This window comes from Diplotaxodon limnothrissa, linkage group LG3 (genome assembly GCF_057381915.1).
Source record: "Diplotaxodon limnothrissa isolate DT_005_m linkage group LG3, D_limnothrissa_male_GT1.1, whole genome shotgun sequence".
NCBI classification, from domain to species: Eukaryota; Metazoa; Chordata; class Actinopteri; order Cichliformes; family Cichlidae; genus Diplotaxodon; species Diplotaxodon limnothrissa.
In genome coordinates this window covers 60,419,869-60,426,949 of record NC_140598.1, presented here as the reverse complement: position 1 = coordinate 60,426,949, position 7,081 = coordinate 60,419,869, and the positions used below count along the sequence as shown (strand labels likewise).

The 7,081-nt window shown below is 42.8% G+C and overlaps 1 pseudogene; it reads right to left on the bottom strand.

Moving 5' to 3' along the window:
* Positions 1-4,237: 4,237 nt before the first annotated feature.
* On the bottom strand, positions 4,238-5,186 carry LOC146636748 (single-stranded DNA-binding protein 3 pseudogene; annotated as a pseudogene).
* Positions 5,187-7,081: the final 1,895 nt, after the last annotated feature.

Sequence of the window (7,081 nt, the reverse complement as noted above, 5' to 3'; positions counted from 1 at the left end):
TTCTCTTCAGCTCTGTAGCCAGGCTGACAAACAGTCAGAGCTCTTTTGAGCCAACCATCCCTTTAACGTTAACTAGTAATGACTTCATGAACTTCTTCACAAACAAAATTTTTATCATTAGAGAAAAAATTACCAATAATCATCCCACAGATGTAATATTATCTACAGCTACTCTTAGTACCATTGATGTTAAGTTAGACTCTTTTTCTCCAATTGATCTTTCTGAGTTAACTTCAATAATTACTTCCTCCAAACCATCAACGTGTCTTTTAGACCCCATTCCTACAAAACTGCTCAAAGAAGTCCTGCCATTAATTAATTCTTCGATCTTAAATATGATCAACCTATCTCTAATAATCGGCTATGTACCACAGGCCTTCAAGCTAGCTGTAGTTAAACCTTTACTCAAAAAGCATCTCTAGACCCAGCAGCCTTAGCTAATTATAGGCCAATCTCCAACCTTCCTTCCTTATCAAAACTCCTTGAAAGAGTAGTTGTCAAACAGCTAACAGATCATCTGCAGAGGAATGGCTTCTTTGAAGAGTTTCAGTCAGGTTTCAGAGCTCATCACAGCACAGAAACAGCTTTAGTGAAGGTTACAAATGATCTTCTTATGGCCTCTGACAGTGGACTCATCTCTGTGCTTGTCCTGCTAGACCTTAGCGCAGCATTCGATACTGTTGACCATAATATCCTATTAGAGCGATTAGAACATGCTGTAGGTATTACAGGTACTGCACTGCAGTGGTTTGTATCATATCTATCTAATAGACTCCAATTTGTACATGTAAATGGAGAGTCCTCTTCATACACTGAGGTTAATTATGGAGTTCCACAGGGTTCAGTGCTAGGACCAATTCTGTTTACATTATACATGCTTCCCCTAGGCAGCATCATTAGAAGACATAGCATACATTTTCACTGCTATGCAGATGACACCCAGCTCTATCTATCTATGAAGCCAGATAACACACACCAATTAGTTAAACTGCAGGAATGTCTTAAAGACATAAAGACCTGGATGGCCGCTAACTTTCTGCTTCTTAATTCAGATAAAACTGAGGTTATTGTACTCGGCCCTGAAAAGCTTAGAAATATGGTATCTAACCAGATTCTTACTCTGGATGGCATTACCTTGGCCTCCAGTAACGCTGTGAGGAACCTTGGAGTCATTTTTGCTCCTCACGTGCAAGGTCTTAAATAATCAGGCCCCATCTTATCTTAATGACCTTGTAGTACCATATCACCCTATTAGAGCACTTCGCTCTCACTCTGCAGGCCTACTTGTTGTTCCTAGAGTATTTAAAAGTAGAATGGGAGGCAGAGCCTTCAGTTTTCAGGCCCCTCTTCTGTGGAACCAGCTTCCAGTTTGGATTCAGGAGACAGACACTATCTCTACTTTCAAGATTAGGCTTAAAACTTTCCTTTTTGCTAAAGCATATAGTTAGGGCTGGACCAGGTGACCCTGAATCCTCCCTTAGTTATGCTGCAATAGACGTAGGCTGCCGGGGGATTCCCATGATGCATTGAGTTTTTCCTTTCCAGTCACCTTTCTCACTCACTATGTATTAACAGACCTCTCTGCATTGAATCATATCTGTTATTAACCTCTGTCTCTCTTCCACAGCATGTCTTTATCCTGTCTTCCTTCTCTCACCCCAACCGGTCGCAGCAGATGGCCCCGCCCCTCCCTGAGCCTGGTTCTGCTGGAGGTTTCTTCCTGTTAAAAGGGAGTTTTTCCCTCCCACTGTCGCCAAAGTGCTGGCTCATAGGGGGTCATATGATTGTTGGGCTTTTCTCTGTATCTATGAAGCGCCTTGAGGCGACTTTTGTTGTGATTTGGCGCTATATAAATAAAATTGCATTGAATTGAATTGAATTGAGAATGTTTTGATCATTTATTCATTTATTTGTACGGTGCAGCATTCATATTTTTGCATTGAATTGGGTTAACCACATCTGCGTGTCACTGGCAGAGACACCTTTGTTAAGAAAGCCTGATAACTGGTGTTTGACGGTAACTGGGGAAACGCTTTCAGTTTTTGTCTGTGATGTACTTTCATTAGCATCATGCTCCGTCTATTTTTACATCTACTTTCCTAGTTTTTCTAGTTTCCTATATTAACTCTTTCCATAGATTTCATGTATTTGTGTAGCCCAGGGTTATTTTATGGCCAATTGTATTTTATTTTAATTTTATTTTAAGTGTTACTTTTTTGAGTATTGAGTTTACCCATGTACCATGAATGCACCATAACACTGCTGACAGGAAGTCCCAGCTCAGGCGCATCTGTCTACACCGAGCAACAAGCTGTCGTAGAAGTTTCCGTCCTGTTGAGGCACAGAGTTCATGTATTCTGTGAAGAATATCCTGGCTGGTCTTTCTTTTTTTTTTTTTTTTCTTTTTTTTTAAGTTATTGTAAAATTATATTAACAAGCAATCTTTCCTCAATTTGAAATAAAAAAAAATATCAGCAAATAAAGGCAACATAGGACAGATGTGTATAATGCATAATGTTCACAGGGAAAAAAATGAAACAAAAATTCTCATCACATTTACAAGACTGTGGCTAAGTTTATAATGGTGCCTACTAGAATCTGTTTAGAAAGCTTTGACTAACTGAATAACTGGGCAATATATGTAGTCAAAGTTTGTATCAAAATATAAAAAAATATGCGGATGGGCAAGAGACGGGCAGGACCAAAGGGACGACCAGTGATACAGGAAGGAAGTATTAACCAGTATGTGTGAGAGATTAAAATGGGCAACTCATCCATATATCCATCAACCAAATAGGAAGTAACACAGAAGGCTATGACGATGAAGCGCACAGAGTGTTAAGCACAGGCAGGTAAAGAGATATACACCACATCTTAAAGCAGGTGTCCACATAGAGAAGAGCAGCACTAGGTAGTATGTTGTACACAGATTCTCAGCACTCATGCACTCACTTTTTGTGCCAAAGTCTGGCTTCCCTTGACAGCACGCGGCAGCAGTCCAGCTGTTTAAACAGCCAAGAGTGGCAGAGTAGCAAACTGTCAACAACAAAGCCCCTTTCAGACATGCAGTCCTTTTCCATTAAGCACCCGCGAACGCGTCGGCTTCGCCCCGGTCACTTTTCTGCAAAGATTGCGACGGAAATCTCGAACTAGGTCCGACCTAGCACTTTCAACTTGGCACATGTCTGAATGCATTAACCGATGCACAGGATTATGACTGCCCATATCTCTCATCCATCTTTGATGTAGAGATTGCCCCAAACAGCAATAAAATATGACGTGACGTTTTGTCTCATCGGAAGCTATTTTTCATTTTCAGTAAGGTGAAAACGTCGCTCTCTAATGCAGTGCATATTCCCCATGCAGAAGAGAGAGTCTGTGTTCAAAAGGCAGGGGCAGCTGTGGCAGAATGCACACACTCGCGCACATGCACGCACACACACACTCACTCACACAGACCCTGATCTTGGTAAAAATGTCACATCGAGTTAAACGTTCAACAGTGTGGCTACACTTCACTAGATGCCTAATGCTCACTGCCACGAATGCGACAATTCTTTTGCACATATGGTGAATATCTCACATACCGTGGCTCTCTTTGCAACTGTCATGGTTACGTCTGAATAAAGCTGCGAGGAACACTGATGTAAAAGTGACCAAAGCCTAACAGAATGCCATCGCTTTGAGGGACTGATGAAGGCGGCAATGTTAAAAATCCCATGTCTGAAAAGGGCTTGAGAGACTGATCAATCTGGATCAATGTGACACTGTAACAACACCGCTGCAAAAGGCTGTCACAATAAAAGCCATATTCTTTCACATCGTTTCCATTTTTAAGACTCTTTAAATAGAAAGGTGGGCATTGGGCAGAGTAATACATTATTCAGAAAGGTGGCCACAGAGTAAAAGACAAATCCTCAGTTCTGTGTCAACCCATTTCTGTGACACCGTATGCATGGCGAAAAGTAAAATGACAAGACAGAGACTTTCCAAGCTCACAATGCGTATGCAAACTCTCCAGTGTTTTAAGTGACAAAAGCAGATATTTCCTGCACATCTTGCACCACAAAGCAATCATTAAAAAGTACAAGAGGTAAACTTCCAACCTTTTTCTCTTCGCACTAGGATTAAAGAGGCTGAGAGGACTGAGCGGGGTCAGGAGGTTCTGCAAAGAACATAAAACGTGTCATTTATGCATTTCAGTAGCTGGTTTTCTCACACAGGGGTTGTGATAAATGGTGTAATTGTCCTTCATTTTGAGCAAGGAGCAGTAGTTTGCCAGCCATTTAGATTTTTTTGTTTTGTTTTTGTCCCCCAATCAGCATTCTGGCGTTAGTGTGGAACCAAAATGGCGCCTGTCCCTGATTTGGTGCTGATGTGTTTGGCCACGTCCTACAGTGACTTCAGATCCTCGGAATGATGGCAAATCGGGTAGGGTGAAGAGGGGGAGGGGGTCACACACTTATCGTCATGGTTGAAGAGTAGTTCTCGCTCTGAAAGGAGTGGAGGAAGTTTCCACTCAGCTCCCCGTCATCCCTCGGGGTCCCGGGAGGATTGGTAATGCCACTTAAATTGTTTGGGGAATTCTTGTTCATTCCATCCATATCACCAGAACCTAGTGATCCATTCATGTGGTGTGGTTCCATCCCAGCCATGGCTCCCAGGGGTCCATCAGAGCCTGGGCCCATAGGGAAATTATTTCGGTTGCCAGGTCCAGTGTTGATCATGGTGTATAAATTGTCACCAGAGTTGTTTGAGTCTGCGGGGCTGGGCATGATGGGAGTGCCAGGAGGCCCTCCACCTCCAGATGCCCCCCCGTATGCACCAGGAGAGGGTGATGAGTAAGGCATAGAGTTGGCATTGTTGGGATTGGGCCATGGCCGACCCGTTCCTGGGCCCATGTTCACTCCTGGCATGCCAAGACCCATGGTGTTGTGTGGAGGCCTCATCCCACCACCAAAGTTCTGAGGGCCAGGCCCCATAGGCCCCATTCCTCGAGGGCCACTCATTCTCTGCATTGGCCCCAAGTTAGGATGACCTTGTGGCCGTGTGGGGTCCATGTTGGGCAGCATGGGATGAGGACCTGGTCCTCCGCCGGGTGGCTGGCTGGCCATCCGGATGGGTGGACCTCTTGGGCCTCCAGCAAAGCGAGGCGACATGAAAGACTGGAAAAAGGCAGGTGGCATACAACATACTACCTTGGGCCCCCTGCTTCTTTGGTGCTTGGTGGGAGACAACGATTTCCAATTATTTATTTATTTATGTATTTTATTTTATTTACTTTTTTTAAGGGATGTATGTTTCTTTCTTGGAATCTAAGGACACTTTATGTTGCTACCTTTCTTTTGGGTCAGGCCTGACACCGCTTAACAAAAGACTGATGCACTAGAGGAAAGAACCGTAAACCAAAGACAATCCATTGGTTCTGGGACCAAAGCATGATAATAAGTCTCCAGCTCGAATCAAAAAAAGATTTCTTCCACCCTTATTTCCAGATCAGGAAATAAGGGTGGAAAGGAAAGGAAAGATCAGCGTTCAGCCAAGTTAGACCGCATGCAAAAACATTTAGGTGCAACAAAAGCTTCTGCGCATCCACACTCAGTTTTTAGTATGTGCACTTTTGACCAAGTACCACTTGCGACTCCTGACAGTGAAACTCGAACAAAAAGTCAAAGAGTTCTCAAAGGAAGTTGAACAGTTAACACAAAGGCCAAGGAGCACCACCCCAAGTACTGAGCCTCCTGTAAGTACTGAACCCAAATCTCTGAAGCTAAAACCAAATTAAATTGCCAAGCTTGAAAGTCAAATAGCTGACAACCAAACATGAGAAACATGCACCCCAAAAATTCTTTAGCTGTTAACACCAGGCGCCCAAGGGCTGCTACTAAACGCCCTGGCACATTCAGGGCATGGTTTTACTTTAAGTGTGGGAAGACAATCGTATTGCAGTGAGCTGCTAATCCCACACTTGTCCAAGTAAAGAATGCAGAGCTGAAAAAGAAACAGGCTGATTTTTTTGCACGACAGGCCACAATCGTGTTTTATTTAAACTAATGGCAGCTCCTGTCATGGGACACCCAGGAGCTGAAACCTGATTCCCTCGGTCCCAAGACATTAAGTTGTGATCCTGAAATGCAAATCACATACCCATTCACTGCATAGAAAGCCTAAATCTCAATCTTTGCCTCTAGGTCTCATAAGACCAAGTACTTGTTGATGGGATGCCCTGCAAATCCATAATGGACACAGGCTCACAAGTTACAATCATTTCTGAGTCTTTTCACAAAATGCACCTTTCCCATCCCATCGATACATGCCCTTCTTGAAATTGAAGGATCTGGTGGGCAAAATGTGCCAAACTTGGGCTACGTTCAGATTCACATTACATTTCCCAAGAACATTTCAGGCAAAGAACAACAACTAGTCATTTTGACTCTTGTTGCTCCTGAATGTGACTTTAACAGTAAAATTCTGCTGTTGATAGGGACAAATGTGCTTTTAAAGGTTTATGGACAGGAAGTGCTATTGCTTCAGCACACAGACCACAATGCAGCACCCCCAACCACACATGCACGCGAGCACATACAACACACACACACACAGTGTGTTGCGCAAAATGGGAGGTGTAATCACAAGGATGTATAAAAGAATTTTGTGATGAGCCATATCTTCGTTTCTTCATTCATCGGCTTCTTTTGACATCACAGGTAAGTAACTCACTATAACTTGGTTTATACAGACTTCACATTTTCTTATATAGAAATTAAAAATGTTTCAAATTCAGTTGTTTCAGTTTTGATTTTTTGTGAATCCTTAAAGTTGCACTTTTTAAAATTTAAAATGGTAACTCCACTGGATAATGAAGATGTTCAGCTGCAGTTTTGTAAACCTTCAATTCAACTCTTAACACTGTACAACTTACACTTAGAGACAGAGTTACTCAGAACAGCGATGGCGGCAGTGACTGTTTGCAGCACCAGCAAAGGCTTGTTCCTTGTGTTCACGCTGCTGTCTCTGGTTTGCTTTTCAAGTTCCCTGATAGACAAGGACCAGCTGGTAAATTGTTTTTTTCTTGATTTTG